This window comes from Rutidosis leptorrhynchoides, chromosome 1, assembly GCF_046630445.1.
Source record: "Rutidosis leptorrhynchoides isolate AG116_Rl617_1_P2 chromosome 1, CSIRO_AGI_Rlap_v1, whole genome shotgun sequence".
NCBI lineage: Eukaryota > Viridiplantae > Streptophyta > Magnoliopsida > Asterales > Asteraceae > Rutidosis > Rutidosis leptorrhynchoides.
In genome coordinates, this window is record NC_092333.1 from 510,118,297 (window position 1) to 510,136,590 (window position 18,294).

The following is an 18,294-nucleotide window of genomic DNA, read 5'->3' on the forward strand; positions in this document are numbered from 1 at the left end:
CCCCTTCTCTCTTATCAAAAATTAAAAGGTTACATTGATGTGACTATCCTTACTCCTACTGCCTCTACTGACTCATCTGATTCTTCTATTACATCGTCAGATTCTGCTGCTAGCAATGCTACTGCTCTTGCTACATGGCTCGATGGTGATCAACGAGCCATCCTGATTCTTCATGCTTCTCTTACCGAGGAATCGATGTCTGTTGTTGTCGGTTCCGAATCAGCTCGTGAGGTTTGGTTAGCTCTAGAAAAAGCGTACAGTCACGACTCTACAGATCGGGTTCATACGCTTCGTGACCAGCTACGTTCGTTACAAAAAGGTACGTCTACTGTTGCGGAATTTGTCAAAAAGTTTAAGGGTTTGTGTGATCAGTTAGCCGCTATATCTAAACCTGTCGATGAGCTCGATAAATTCCACTGGTTTCTTTGTGGCTTGGGACAATCGTTTGAAACCTTCTCTACTATGCAGCGTACTGTTAAACCAAGAGCAAGCTTGCCTGATCTTTTTGCTCAGGAAGAAAGTCACGAATTATTTTTGTCCTCTATGCAACCTTCGGTTCCTGCACAAGCCGCTTTCACAGCTTCTTCTTATCGCGCATCATCCAACTATGCATGTGGTAGGGGACGAGGTCGTTCTAATAATTATTCTGGCTGAGGTTGTGGTCGTGGTCGCTCCAATTATACGCGCATACCACACTGTCAATTATGTCGTAACAATGGGCATTATGCTTCTTCTTGTCTCGAGTTGTCTACATATGCAAGTCGCACTCCATCTATTGATGATAATCTAGCACAAGCATTTCACACGAACTGTCATGTCTCGAATGACTCTCCTGATTGGTATGTCGACTCGGGGGCCACGGCTCATATATCTCCATCTACATCACATCTTGACTCATCTACTCTGTACACAGGTAACAAAAAGGTCACTATTGGGGATGGAACTACTCTGTCAATCTCCAATATTGGTTCCACTTCCTTTACTAAAGACATCAAATTATTAGATGTTCTTGTTGTGCCCTTGCTTACTAAAAATTTACTTTCTATTAGTAAATTAACCTATGATAATCCTATTGATATATTGTTTAATGACACTACTTTCGTTATTCATAATTGTTATACAAAGGCAATTCTCGCCACAGGACGATGTGATCATGGCTTATATGTGCTTGAGAGAGGACAAAAGGCGTTTCTTTCACATTTACATTCTGGCTCTTTACAAGGATCTTTTGAATTATGGCATAGTCGTTTAGGGCATGTTTCTTTTAATGTTATTTCTTTTTTAAATAAACAAGGTCGGTTATCTGTTTCATCTATATTACCGAAACCTGATTTATGTTTTTCTTGTCAGTTGTCAAAAAGTAAGCGTTTATCTTTTAATAATAATGAAAAGCAGTGTGATAAGGTGCTTGATTTAATACATTGTGATTTATGGGGACCTGCTCCCGTTGTCTCTACACATGGCTATCGTTATTATGTTATATTTATCGACGATTTCTCTCGTTTTACATGGTTTTACCCTCTCAAGCACAAATCAGATTTTTTTGGTGTGTTGTGTAACTTCTTAAATTTAGTGCAAACACAGTTTGGCTGTAAGATCAAAGCTTTTCAAAGTGACGGTGGTACTGAGTTTCTCAATAATAATGTTCGTCAGCTTCTTTCAGATAATGGAACACATCACAGAGTTTCATGTCCGTACACACCTCAGCAAAACGGACGGGCTGAACGCAAACCTCGTCATATCACCGAAACAGGTCTTTCCATGATGTTTAATGCTCATACGCCTGCTTCTCTATGGGTCGATGCATTCAGTTCAGCAACTTATATCATTAACCGCTTGCCTACGGTTGTACTTAACTTAATGTCACCCTATGAGTTATTATTTAAGACCACACCGCATTTGAAAGGGCCCGTTCATATACATTATAAACGATTCACAATAGTTGATTACATCGTGAGGTATTTGACCTCTATATGATACGTTTTACAAACATTGCATTCGTTTTTAAAAGATAAACTTTCTTTACATCTAAAATTGATGGCATGCATACCATTTCATATTACATCCAACTATAATTGACTTAATATTAATCTTGATGAACTCAATCACTCGAATGCAACGTCTTTCAAAGTATGTCATGAATGACTTCAAGTAATATCCTTAAAATGAGCTAATGCACAGTGGAAGATTTCTTTAATACCTGAGAATAAACATGCTTTAAAGTGTCAACCAAAAGGTTGGTCAGTTCATTAGTTTATCATAATCAATCATTTCCGTAATAGTAATAGACCACAATATTTCATATACATAAACGTTTTAATAAAAATATTCTAAGTGGTTGAGCACTTGGTAACCATACTTAACATTAAATCAACGTCGCATATTCCCTTTATTATGAAATCTCACTACACTGTACCAAGTGTAGTCACTGAAACGAAGTATTGTGCAACCGTTGAATACTGGTCGTCTAGTCCGGTTGGGGTTGTCAGGCTCGATAGATCTATCAACAGGATTCGCGTTTACAATACTGCATGTAAATGGTAGTTACCAAGCTATTAGGGAAAACATGCAAAGTGGTACAACTCAACGTAGAATATGTTTTTAGTACTTGTGTCCATTTCGTAAAACAATTATAAAACAGTGCATGTATTCTCAGCCCAAAAATATATATAAAAAGGGAGTAATGAAACTCACAATACTGTATTTCGTAGCAATTATGTATATGACGGCACTGAACAAGTGCAGGGTTTGTCTCGGATTCATGAACCTATATTAAGTATATATATTTATATGTTGGTCAATATCTGTCTAACAATTTAGGTCAAGTCGTAGTGTATCACAATCCTAATGCTCGAGACCGACATGTAAAAGTCAACAAAAGTCAACTTGACCCAAAATGACTTCCAAAATCTATACATGTTTATTATATAACTTATATATAGTCATTTTATATATTTAAATATATTTATCAGATCTTATTATACTAAATAATACAAGTCATTTATTAATAAATAAAAATTTATATTTAGATTCATATATGATAAAAATATACTTTTATATATTTTAAGTAATAAAATTTATAAAATTCACTTAATATCATAAAAATATAGTGGTATGTATTATTAATGTAATTATATTACGTGTGGTAAAAATATCTTTGTACGCATATTTAATTGATAAAATAATATTGATAATAATAATAATAATGATAAAAATAATAAAATGATAGTTTCAATAAAAATATTAATTTTTAGTAATAAAGATAATTTTAGTAATAACATTAACTGATAACAATTATAATAATCGTTTTAATAATAATTCAGTTGACCATATCTTTTAATCCGTTCATCGAACCCACACGATTTCTAAATGAAAAGTTATTAATTTTTCTTTAGATTTTCAACGACATGCATATCATATACCTTATCTCAGTAGCATATTCGTGATTTATCATAAACTATTTAACGACGAAAACTAAGCATACAAACATGCATAATCATATATACTCGAGCACTAGTCAGGGATACACTATTAATATATAAAAGATAAGATATGAATGCTCACATATCAATATTGTGATTCAATATTGCAGGAAAGTACGTAGACGCAACGAAAATGATAAACGTTAGGTTGACCTCACGAGCAATACCCTCGAACAATACACATAACCTCCATAGCTATAACCCATAATTTCCTTAGCTCTATCCCGTTTGAAAACTTATTTTGAAATCGTCTGAATATAACTTCGTCGTAGTATTTTATGTATACTAATAATATCTTGAAATAATACTAAGTAAATATATATATGTAATTCGATTGAGAGAGTTTAGAGAAATATATTTTCAAGTTTCTATGAAATAATGAAACCTATGAATTCTATTTATAATAGATTTTTGAATTATTAAAGTGAATTATTAAAGTATGAATTATTAAAGTGAATTATTAAAGTATGAATTATTAAAGTGAATTATTAAAGTATGAATTATTAATGAGAATTATTAAAGTGAATTATTAAAGTGTAAATTATTAAAGTGTGAATTATTAAAGTATGAATTATTAAAGTGAATTATTAAAGTGAATTATTAAAGTTGAAGTAAAGTAAAAGTAAAGTAAAGGTAAAGTTAAAGCATAGTAAAAGTATAGTAAAAGTATAAAACTATGTACGTATAATACGCGTATAAATATATTTAATATTAATTTAAATCGTTATATCATAAAACATTTTAGAAAAGTAGAATTATATATATTCATAATAGGTTTCAAGTTTTGAAATTACAGTCTGTTGGTGAAGCATGGGATAAAGTCCAAAGGTTTAATAAACGTATGAAATCATCTTAATGAAAAATGTCGAGTTACTTATCTTGTCGATATCCAACATCTAAGTTATTTACACTCCACGTTCTTACTTATAGATCACTTTACCATTTTCCGAATATTGTCAAAAAGAATATATTTCTTAAATCACAGTGGACCTCATAACATTGGCCCGTAATCATATCATAATGTATCTGATAATTCAATCATTTGACATTATCTCTTAATTCTGTCAATAAATATATCGAAACAAATACGTTCATTAAAGTATCATATATCTAATACTTTGTTAATGTTTTCAGTTATTATATATTATATATACATATCTATATACACATAATTGTTCGTGAATCGTCGAACACGGTCAAAGGGTAATTGATTACATGAATGTAGTTCCAATCTTTTTGAGATTCAACATTACAAATTCTGCTTATCGTGTCGGAAACATATAAAGGTTAGGTTTAAATTTGGTCGGAAATTTTTGGGTCGTCACAGTACCTACCCGTTAAAGAAATTTCGTCCCGAAATTTGATCGAGGTAGTCATGGCTAACCATAAAAATGTTTTTATGACGGATATGTGTTGATAGATAGGATTTTATTACCATAGAGTAATATGGATAAAATGATCCGATTACTCGAAGCGTATGAGTGAAGCTATCACAAAATAGTGGAATGAGGAAAATAAGTTTCGTCATAATTTTTGATGTAGTCATGGTTGAATTCCGGAATTCAAGGGATTCAAAAAAAAAATCTTGGAAATCTATAAGATCTGTTTCTTCGAGATTTAAGGAAATTAGGATCTCTTTAATTAAATGCGATGATCTGTCCCGATTACTACATATGATATTTCCCTTATATATTTATCTTTTCCATTCCATTAGTTTTTACCACTTCTATACCCAATTCCAATTTCAAAAGATTGCGAAAATGCTTAATCCAGTTCTAATCCTTGTCCATATCCTTACTATCGCAACAATCATTCTCCTTTTTCAACTTCCACCTGAGAAATCTGTTTTCTTCTACTTCGCCCTTGGGGTTATAGTGTTTTTAATTCTCCCGTGTCTTTATGTTGCGATAAACATTGATATACACGGTTTGTAATTTATGTGTTGTTATTGGACTTTATATTCTCCCTTACATTTCGGAGTTTCATACTTTTGTTGTCTCTTCTCGGCTTTAAGTCAAGCGAATAATGGTCCAGAATTAGTAGGTATGAAGTTTTGGATGAACATAGTTAATGTTCTAAGAAGGAAATCGTAATGGTACGATCTTGATTTGGCAAATTACCAGAATATCCGTAAAGATAGAACTATCAAGAAGATATGTTCTTAATATGTTTGGAGATTTGGTAGAATGTAAGAGTCGTGTTAATGGAACATGATGACGGTTTGTTCTGTGAATCATCACGTTCCATTAGAAACTCAGCATGAATTACTGTAATATAATCACGTTGATCAAGTGTCATTATATTATACTAACTCATGCTTCAGTTCCCAACACTACTTCAAAACATTCATATTTGAATTTTTTTCAGAATTTAGAAACCAACACAGTTTCTTTTATGTTGCAGATATTATGGAGAGATAAATGATCTCAGATAAGAATAGTTGTGAAAATATCTCCAGAAATATGGAGAATATGTATAATGAGAGATACGAAGATATCTTATAATATTTAAGATAAGATGATGATGAAGAATAAGGCCCGCAAAGGTTTAGAGTCAGGAGCAAGGTATTCATTAATGACTTCGTCAGAAACAGAATCATCAAGATTCTTTAAATACAGACTTTGGTCCTTGTATTTGTCCTTGGTCTCCTTCACGGTCTGCTCAATCCATTGTTTAGTACCAACTATTCTCATTTTATGGGCTTTACCAACACATTATTCTTTGTCATCAAACTTATGACTGTTAAAGTCATTTACAGTTTCTGCTGCTTCATTAGCATTTCGAGAGCTAATTCACAGTTTGAGATATTTTTCAGAAACTTCACATTCGAAGTGTGTAAGTTTAGGAGATAGACGTTATATGTATATATAACTATTGAAGTAGAAACGCTGCGAGATTTCAAAATACTGATTGCTGATTTTCAGTAATTGGTATGGCAATTCTTGTTTCAAGATGCGGATGAGTAAGAGATGGAGTTTCAATGAATAAGTATAGTGACTTTTCGGAGAGGTTTAAGTCGAAGGTTAATGAAGTTGTTGATAAGTTTACTGCTAATGTGGTGAGATATGAAAGGTTCCCCAGTAACGATGGTGAAAGGGCAGCGTATCTATCGAAGTTATAATAAAATTAGTTTTACTGATAAAGTCGAAGTTGACTTGTTGGAGCTGTGACAAAACTGGCTACTTTGAAAAGAATCGTAAGGTTATTTTTGCTAATAAATGCTAAAGAATTTAACGCAGATACGAGTTAAACTATGACTTTGGGTTCGAGAGTTTTTCAGATACAAGACTTTGGGTAATGTGTGATTGGATCATCATCTCGATTGTTCCTTATTTGAAGTATCTTCCAAAATTTCGAAGCGTTTTAAATGCAGCTTGTCATTGTCAATATCCAAAGGATAAATTTGTCATAAATCTCGATTGATTCTCGTATCCTTTTGAGTGTTACAATTAAAAGTGATGTTCTATCACAGTTTTGAAGTCAAAGTATAGCTTTGAAAAAATGTAAGGATCTAAGAGTGATGGTTTTGCTTATATCTCGAGTTGCATTCTGAGATTTCAAAAATCAGAATAGGTGATTGAATTTGAATGAGTATGGTTGTTTTGATTTCTTATAAAAGAAGGTATACTGTTGTGAAAATAGGGAGTATAGTTGATGATTTACTGAATTAGAATTGAAGAATGTAATATATTAATTGTGCATTTATATATCTCTCGGGTATTACCTACTCGTTAAAAAAAATGTCACAAATAATATTTTGAACAAGAATTTTTCATTACAGTCTTTATGAAAATATATGTATGTATATTTTCTTCAGATGTAATACAGATTTAATGAGTTAATATCATATTAAGCTCATTTGATTTTCAGCTTGGATTAGTAAAGAATAATCTCTAAAACATTAGAGATTACATAATCTTCGCGGAGTATTTCGCTAATGTAATCAATACTTCAATATTTATTCTTATAGATATTTCCTTAGTGAATTATGCTGATGCTCATAGAACTCTTGCTAACTTCACAAGATACGAATGTTGTTTTCCAGTAATTTTCGAGTACATTGAAGATGAAAGTGTAAAATCAAACATGTTATTGAATGATACACTTGGTTTATTATGAAACCGAATTCATTTAATTGAATCAAAGATTGTAGTTACAATGGTTAGGTTGTTAACGAAGGATGTACATCCTAGCATATTAGTAATATGAATTTAACTGAGTAGTATCTACCCTTTTTCAATTCATATTCAATAGCTTAGTACGAAAGATTTTTATAGTTTATTATTCATATATATATAATATATATATATATATATATATATATATATATATATATATATATATATATATATATATATATATATATATAATTTCTTCAGAAGAATGAGTTTATACTTCGTAACTCGTTGATACAAAATACTCGTTGTTGATCAATGATGACGTCCACGGCGATTCTTGAACTGACAGAACTTGTGATGTTATAAGTGCTGCTAGTGCTGATGATGCTGACAGTACTGACGGTGATGGTGGTGCTGACGATATTTTTGATGCTGATGATACTGCCGGTAACTGCTGGTGATGCTGCCGAAGCTTGTGGTATTGAGGCTTGCGATGTGGATGTTACTGGCGGTATTGGTTATGCTGTTGGTGCTGCTGATGGTGTTTGTAATCCTTGCACCATGTGTTCCAAAGCCACTACTCGGGCGCGAAGTTCGTTAATTTCTGCTAGTACACCGGGATGATTGGCGGTTGGAACGAGCGGATGAATAAGATTCGCAATATGGGATAGTATATAATCATGACGAGATACTCTAGCAATGAGTGAGAAAATGGTGTCTCGAACAGGTTCGCCGGTAAGTGCTTCAGTTTCATCGCCAAGAGGGCAATGTGGTGGATGGAAGGGATCACCTTCTTCTTGTCTCCAATGGTTGAGTTGACTACGGACCCATCCCTAATTCATCCAAAATAGATGATGGGAAATTGGTTGATCCATTCCGGTGATGCTACTTTCGGAGCTCAGGTAGATATCCATATCGAAATAGCTGTCGGAATCTGAGGAATTCGAACTGGTTGAGGGATCCATCTTGTAGGATCATGGAAAGAATTTTTGGTATGAAATAGATTGTAGAATTTAGATTTGGTATTTTTCAATTACATAATTTTCATATGTATATATAATACCAAAATTCCGTAAATTACGGAGAATCTTTGAAAAGATGTCAGTTAAAGTTCACAATAATAGATGTGCTAAGATAAGAATCCATCTATACACTATTATGAAATAAATGCAGGAAAACGCGTCTAGACTTAAGATGATAAGCAGGTAATTTCCTAAGGATGATAAGTAGATGATTTCTGACTAGAATTGATAAGCAAACTTTTTGACATGCAGACACGGTCGAAGTCCAAACTCACTAATGCATCTTAACAACTATTAGTTAGACACACTAATGCAAGACCTGGTTCGCTAAGACCACCGCTCTGATATCAATTGAAAGGGCCCGTTCATATACATTATAAACGATTCACAATAGTTGATTACATCGCGAGGTATTTGACCTCTATATGATACGTTTTACAAACATTGCATTCGTTTTTAAAAGACAAACTTTCTTTACATCTAAAATTGACGGCATGCATACCATTTCATATTACATCCAACTATAATTGACTTAATATTAATCTTGATGAACTCAACGACTTGAATGCAATGTCTTTCAAAGTATGTCATGAATGACTCCAAGTAATATCCTTAAAATGAGCTAATACACAGCGGAAGATTTCTTTAATACCTGAGAATAAACATGCTTTATAGTGTCAACCAAAAGGTTGGTGAGTTCATTAGTTTATCATAATCAATCATTTCCGTAATAGTAATAGACCACAAGATTTCATATACATAAACGTTTTAATAAAAATATTCTAAGTGGTTGAGCACTTGGTAACCATACTTAACATTAAATCAACGTCGCATATTCCCTTTATTATGAAATCTCACTACACTGTACCAAGTGTAGTCACTGAAACGAAGTACTGTGCAACCGTTGAATACTGGTCGTCCAGTCCGGTTGGGGTTGTCAGGCCCGATAGATCTATCAACAGGATTCGTGTTTACAATACCGCATGTAAATGGCAGTTACCAAGCTATTAGGGAAAAACATGCAAAGTGGTACAACTCAACGTAGAATATGTTTTTAGTACTTGTGTCCATTTCGTAAAACAATTATAAAACAGTGCAGGTATTCTCAGCCCAAAAATATATATAAAAAGGGAGTAATGAAACTCACAATACCGTATTTCGTAGCAATTATGTATATGACGGCACTGAACAAGTGCAGGGTTTGTCTCGGATTCACGAACCTATATTAAGTATATATATTTATATGTTGGTCAATATCTGTCTAACAATTTAGGTCAAGTCGTAGTGTATCACAATCCTAATGCTCGAGACCGACATGTAAAAGTCAACAAAAGTCAACTTGACCCAAAATGACTTCCAAAATCTATACATGTTTATTATATAACTTATATATAGTCGTTTTATATATTTAAATATATTTATCAGATCTTATTATACTAAATAATACAAGTCATTTATTAATAAATAAAAATTTATATTTAAATTCATATATGATAAAAATATACTTTTATATATTTCAAGTAATAAAATTTATAAAATTCACTTAATATCATAAAAATATAGTGGTATGTATTATTAATTTAATTATATTACGTGTGGTAAAAATATCTTTGTACGCATATTTATTTGATAAAATAATATTGATAATAATAATAATGATTAAAATAATAAAATGATAGTTTCAATAAAAATATTAATTTTTAGTAATAAAGATAATTTTAGTAATAACATCAACTGATAACAATTATAATAATCGTTTTAATAATAATATTAAAATTCATAATAATTCAGTTGACCATATCTTTTAATTCGTTCATCGAACCCACACGATTTCTAAATGAAAAGTTATTAATTTTTCTTTAGCTTTTCAACGACATGCATATCATATACCTTATCTCAGTAGCATATCTATCAAATTCGTGATTTATCATAAACTATTTAACGATGAAAACTAAGCATACAAACATGCATAATCATATATACTCGAGCACTAGTCAGGGATACACTATTAATATATAAAAGATAAGATATGAATGCTCATGTATCAATATTGTGATTCAATATTGCAGGAAAGTACGTAGACGCAACGAAAATGATAAACGTTAGGTTAACCTCACGAGCAATACCCTCGAACAATACCCATAACCTCCATAACTATAACCCATAATTTCCTTAGCTCTATCCAGTTTGAAAACTTATTTTGAAATCGTCTGAATATAAATCCGTCGTAGTATTTTATGTATACTAATAATATCTTGAAATAATACTAAGTAAATATATATATATATATATATATATATATATATATATATATATATATATATATATATATATATATATATATATATATATATATATATATAATTCGATTGAGAGAGTTTAGCGAAATATATTTTCAAGTTTCAATGAAATAATGAAACCTATTGAATTCTATTTATAATAGATTTTTGAATTATTAAAGTGAATTATTAAAGTATGAATTATTAAAGTGAATTATTAAAGTATGAATTATTAAAGTGAATTATTAAAGTATGAATTATTAAAGGGAATTATTAAAGTGTGAATTATTAAAGTGTAAATTATTAAAGTATGAATTATTAAAGTGAATTATTAAAGTTAAAGTAAAGTAAAAGTAAAGTAAAAGTAAAGTAAAGGTAAAGTTAAAGTATAGTAAAAGTATAAAACTATGTACGTATAATACGCGTATAAATATATTTAATATTAATTTAAATCGTTAAATCATAAAACATTTTAGAAAAGTAGAATTATATATATTCATAATAGGTTTCAAGTTTTTAAATTACAGTCTGTTGGTGAAGCATGGGATAAAGTCCAAAGGTTTAATAAACGTATGAAATCATCTTAATGAAAAATGTCGAGTTACTTATCTTGTCGATATCCAACATCTAAGTTATTTACACTCCACGTTCTTACTTATAGATCACTTTACCATTTTCCGAATATTGTCAAAAAGAATATATTTCTTAAATCACAGTGGACCTCATAACATTGGCCCGTAATCATATCATAATGTATCTGATAATTCAATCATTTGATATTATCTCTTAATTCTGTCGATAAATATATCGAAACAAATACGTTCATGTAAAGTATCATATATCTAATACTTTGTTAATGTTTTCAGTTATTATATATTATATATACATATCTATATACACATAATTGTTCGTGAATCGTCGAACACGGTCAAAGGGTAATTGATTACATGAATGTAGTTCCAAACTTTTTGAGATTCAACATTACAAATTCTGCTTATCTTGTCGGAAACATATAAAGGTTAGGTTTAAATTTGGTCAGAAATTTCCGGGTCGTCACAGCATTATGATACTTTTCGAATTTTTGGTTGTCGTGTTTATCCGTATCTTCGTGATTACTCACTACACAAACTCGCTCCTCGTAGTGTTCCATGTGTTTTCATTGGTTACAACTCATTTTACAAAGGTTATCGATGTCTAGATATTTCTTCTGGACGTGAATATGTTACACGGCACGCTCAATTTGATGAAGTTAATTTTCCTTATTTCGGGACCTCCAGCAAAGTTGATCTTGGTAGTTTGAGTTACTCAAACTTTTTGGATAGTGCATCACCATTTTATACTCCTACGGTTTCTACAGTGTCTCCTTCGACGGTTTCTACTTCAAATAAATCGTCATCTTGTTCATTATGTCCAGAGACAACTGTTTCGCATCCTCCCATGGTTGCTGCACCGAAAACCGACGCTTCTGATTCATCTTCATCTTCAGTGTCTGATACCGAAGCTACTGCTGATGCTTCTGCCGAGTCTCAACAAACGGTTGCAGCTCCCGATGTCTTGCCAACTGAACCTATTGCCACTCACCCCATGACTACGCGTTCAAAAGTGGGTATTGTTAAGCGTAAATATATTGTCGATATTGCACAACTTTCTTGCTCCCCAGTCCATCATGCTTTGCTTACTACTCGCGAACTAAATGGTTTTAAATCGGCATCTAAAAACCCTGCTTGGTTCCAGGCTATGCAAGAAGAGATCGACGCGTTACATGTTAATCATACTTGGGATCTTGTTCCTCGCCCGACTCATGGTAATATTGTTGGTTCGAAATGGGTGTTTCGCACGAAATATAACGCAGATGGTTCTGTTGATCGGCTTAAAGCTCGTCTTGTTACTCAAGGATTTACTCAAATTCCTGGCCTCGATTATTTTGCAACTTTCAGTCCTGTTGTCAAAGCCTCGACTGTGCACATTGTCCTTTCTTTAGCTATGCTTCACAAATGGCATTTGCATCAGCTAGATGTCAAGAATGCGTTTTTGAACAGGCATCTTATTGAAAATGTTCTCATTGAGCAACCTCCCAGTTTTATTGATTCTAAGTTTCCTGGTCATGTTTGTCGACTGAAGAAGGCATTATATGGACTCAAGCAAGCTCCCCGAGCATGGTTTCAACGCTTGAGTACCTTTCTTATTCTACTAGGTTTCACCTGCAGTCGCGTGGATCCATCGTTGTTTGTTTACAAAAAGGGTACGAGTGTGCTTTATCTACTCGTCTATGTTGATGACATTATTCTTAACGGGAATAATTCTTCTAAAATTGATGGGTTTATTACACGACTTCACCAGGAATTCGCTATCAAGGATCTTGGAAACCTGAGTTATTTTCTAGGACTAGAAGTTGCCTATACAGACTCAGGTTTATTTCTTAGTCAAACCAAATACGCTCATGATATTTTGGTTCGTGCTCAGTTGCTGGATAGCAAACCTATCTCGATACCTCTTCCTACCGCGGCTTCATTTACGACAGATGGGTATCCCTTTGATGATCCCACTTATTATCGCTCGCTTGTAGGTGCTCTCCAGTATCTCAATATTACTCGTCCAGACATATCCTATGCGGTTAACCAAGTGAGTCAATTTCTTCAGGCTCCGACTCTTGATCATTTTCAGGCTGTTAAGCGAATTATTCGCTATATTAAAGGTACGATACATTATGGGTTGTTTTTTCATCATTTGCCTAAACCATCCATTCTTGGTTATTCTGATGCTGATTGGGCTCGATGTATTGAAACAAGACGGTCCACATACGAATATTCTATTTTTCTTGGAGGAAATTTAGTTTCATGGAGCGCTAAGAAGCAACCGACTATTGCTCGCTCGAGCTGTGAATCTGAGTATAGGGCTTTGGCGAATACTGCAGCTGAGAATGTGTGGATTATGTACCTTCTGCGTGAACTTCATATATTTCCACCTGATCGTCCGACTATTTTATGTGATAACAAAAGTGCTCTCTCTCTTACTCAGAATCCTGTCTCGCACAAACGGTCTAAGCACATAGATATCGATTATCACTTTGTTCGTGAGTTGGCTACTTCTGGAAAGTTATACACAAAATTTGTTCCTACACATCTTCAGCTTGCTGATATCTTCACGAAGAGTTTTCCTAGACCTTTGTTCGAGTCTTTTCGTGCCAAGCTTCAAGTTAGCCCACCACATTCGCTTGAGGGGGGTATTAACGGTGTACTTGGTCAACAAGTCACCAACGTGACTTAAGGAGCAAACTAGAATATTTGTAGATAAAATTTGTTTCCTATTGCATTTATTTTTCTCTATTTCAACTACTTGTAACCATTATAAATAGTTTAATGATAAACCCTTAAAGGGTGTGGGATTTAACCCTAATAGATTGCTTAACATTTTTTGTTGGAAACTATATATTATTAACATGTAAATATTAGGTGATATATTAATCTCTTAACGTGTTTGATATTGTGTGACAGATGTCTACCTCTAGTACAAATCCCATCGACTCACCTAATAATAATGAAGAGTCGAATATACTTTGGGAAGATTCACAAATTCCCGAAGAGGAACCGGAAGAGGTGGAACCGGAAGAGGAGGAACCGGAAGAAGAGGAACCGGAAGAGGAGGAACCGGAAGAGGAAGAACCGGAAGAAGAAGAGGTTTTGGAGGAAGAAATATTGATACCTACAGTAAATCGATTAAATAAAAGAAAATCCTCAACCAACGGACCAAAGTCAAAAATGGTCAATGGTGTTTCCGCCAAGGAAGCAAAATATTGGGAAGATTACCAATTTTCTGATGAATCGGATCCCGATGAGGATTCCGATGATGTTATATAAATTACCTCGACCCAATTTAATAAAGTAAAAGAAAATAATAAGGGAAAAGGTATAAAAATAGAGAAACCTGATTCCAACCCCGATGAACTTTATATGTATCGGAAACGTCCGTATTTCCTAAAATGTAACAATAACCCGGGAACCTCTAAACCACCAGGTTTTTCTAAACCATTGTGGAAAACAACGGCTCGTATTAGAGAAACACCATATATCCCTAGAAAATTAGGAAAACGAACCAATTCCGAAGAAGATGAAACCAGTGATTCGGATTAGAGGGTTGTAATCATGTTATGTATTATATGTATTGTAGTGTGCTTGTACTTTTATGTTCTATGTAAAAATTGCTTGTATTGTTTGTTAATTATCTTTTTCGAATCTAATCCTTGTCTATTTTACAGTATAAAAACAAAATGGACATTAAGGGTAGACAACCGAATATTTTAGAAGACCTACCAGAGGATATGATTGAGGAAATATTGTATAGAGTCGGTCAGAATTCATCAGCACATTTAGTTATTGCGAAATTAACTTGTCAAACATTTGAAAGACTTTCCAGAAATGCCTTAGTTTATAAAAGGCTTTCCTTTGATAGGTGGGGTATATCACATTAGGGAGACTGTAAGTTACGCCGTGTTTTCTTTAAAGCGTTAAATGCAGGGAACCCAAATGCAATTTTACGCTACGGGTTAAGAACCTATTTTGACTCAACATATCCCAACATAGGATTTCGTGAGTTAGAAAGAGCTTCTAACATGGAACATAAAGAAGCATGTTATACTTACGGGTTAGTGATGTTCACTTCTTACCAAAGTGAGAAAAAGAATATCGGATTACAACTTTTAAATAAAACCTTCCCACAAGTGACGGATTCAGTAATTGGGGTGAGAAACAAGGTTTTTAGATTATTACGGGGCTATTGGACATTACGAAACCCTCGTCCTTTTGACGACATTACAACATACTGCCTAGCCAATGGTCATAATGGTTACTTTCCACAAGACCAAGGATGGAAAGTCGTCTTAGTAAAACCAGAATGCATGACTTGTTTCTGGACTTATGAATTACGTGTCTTTATTTCTTTTGCTGAACAACTTGCGTATTAACTAGATTGCCTTTATAGCTGCCGAGTAGCAAAGTTATTATGTGCTATATTTCATCCTATATGTATAATAGCGGTATTGTAAGTTTGTAAAATATTGTATAAAAATTTGAACACGAAATTTTATTATAATCAATTTTTTCATATAGAATTGTAGTAGTTGAATTGTATATTAGCTACTAAGTATAAACTTAACGGGTAAGTACTACCCGAATTAAAACTATAAAACGCTAATATGAAGAAAAAGCTTTTATAAATGAGTTCATACTATGCTACAAAATACTATTGACTACTCTTAAAATTCTATATGATTAACTTAATTCTTTTGGGCTATTTTTGAAGGAAATGGCAACGACGACTCGTCAGAATTTGAACATGAGCGAGGAAGATTTCCGTGTTTTTCTTGTAGCAAATATAGCCGCAGTACAGGCTGCGATGCAAAATAAATATAACTCTGGATCTAGCAGTGGAACTAATTCCACAAGAAATCGTGTAGGATGCTCCTACAAAGAATTCACTGCCTGCAAACCTTTGGAATTTGATGCAACCGAAGGACCAATTTGATTGAAATGGTGGACCGAGAAGGTCGAATCAGTGTTTGCCATAAGTAAGTGTACTGAAAAGGACAAAGTTAAGTACGCTACGCATACCTTCACAGGTACTGCGTTAACGTGGTGGAACACCTATCTTGAACAGGTAGGATAAAATGCTGCTTACGCACTATCGTGGTCGGCATTCAGGCAATTGATGAACGAGCAGTACCGTCCTAGAAACGAAGTCAATAAGCTCAAGGTAGAACTTAGAGAGTTACGAACACAAGGATTCGACATTACCACATTACGATGATTCACAGAGTTGTGCCTATTGTGTCCGGGAGCGTTCGAAGATGAAGAAGAGAAGATCGACGCGTTTGTAAAAGGGTTACCAGTAAGGATTCAATAAGATGTGAGTTCACACGAGCCCACTTCCATACAGAAGGCAAGTCGAATGGCTCATAAACTCATAAATCGGATTGAGGAGAGAATTAAAGAACAGGCAGCCAAAGAAGCCAACACGAAACAACTCAAGAGGAAGTGGGAGGAAAATGGTGACAAGAGTCACCAGTACAACAACAATAACAATTACAACCACAACCGTAGAAATAATCGCAACAATAACTGCAATCCTAACAATAACTACAACAAACGTCCCAACAACAACAACAACTACAACAACCATTTCAACAACAATAACAATCCCAACAACAACCTCAATAACAACAAACAACAGAAACAACCATGCTTCAGGTGTGTAGAGTACCATCCGGATACGTTTTGCATAAAAATTTGCACAAAGTGTAAGAGAAGTGGTCATGGTACGCAAAATGTGAGGTTTACGGACCAAAGAACAACAAAAATAAAGAAACAAATAAGGTCGGAACAAATAATGCCGACATAGTTTGTTATAAATGTGGAAAATCGAGCCACCTTATTAGAAATTGCCCAAACTAAGGGAATACTAATGGGCAAGGCCGCGGAATAGTTTTCAATATTAATGCGGCAGAAGCGCAGGAAGACCCAGAGCTTGTTACGGGTACGTTTCTTATTGACAATACATCTGCTTATGTTTTGTTTGATTCGGGTGCGGATAGAAGTTATATGAGTAGAGATTTTTATGCTAAATTAAGTTGTCCACTGACGCCTTTGGATAATAAATTTTTACTCGAATTAGCAAACGGTAAATTAATTACTGCAGATAATATATGTCGGAATCGAGAAAGTAAGCTGGTTAGTGAAACATTTAAGATTGATTTGATACCAGTAGAGTTAGGAAGTTTTGATGTGATAATTGGCATGGACTGGTTGAAAAAGGTGAGAGCAGAGATCGCATGTTACAAAAATGCAATTCGCATTGTATGGGAAAAAGGAAAACCCTTAATGGTGTACAGAGAAAAGAATAACGCGAAATTGAATCTTATTAGTAGTATGAAGGCGCAAAAACTAATAAGAAAAGGTTGTTACGTCATTCTAGCACACATCGAGGAAGTTAAACCTGAAGAAAAGAAAACATCAGTGATGTTTCCGTCGCAAAAGAATTTCCCGATGTATTTCCGAAAGAATTACTGGGATTACCCCCACATCGATCCATTGAATTTCAAATATACCTTGTACCAGGAGCTACACCAATAGCTCGTGCTCCATACAGACTCGCACCCAGTGAAATGAAAGAATTACAAAGTCAGTTACAAGAACTTTTAGAGTGTGGTTTCATTCGACCAAGCACATCACCATGGGGAGCTCCTGTTTTGTTTGTCAAGAAGAAGGATGGTACATTTAGGCTATGTATCGACTACCGAGAGTTGAACAAACTTACCATCAAGAACCGCTACCCACTACCGAGAATCGACGACTTATTTGATCAACTACAAGGCTCATCGGTTTATTTGAAGATTGATTTA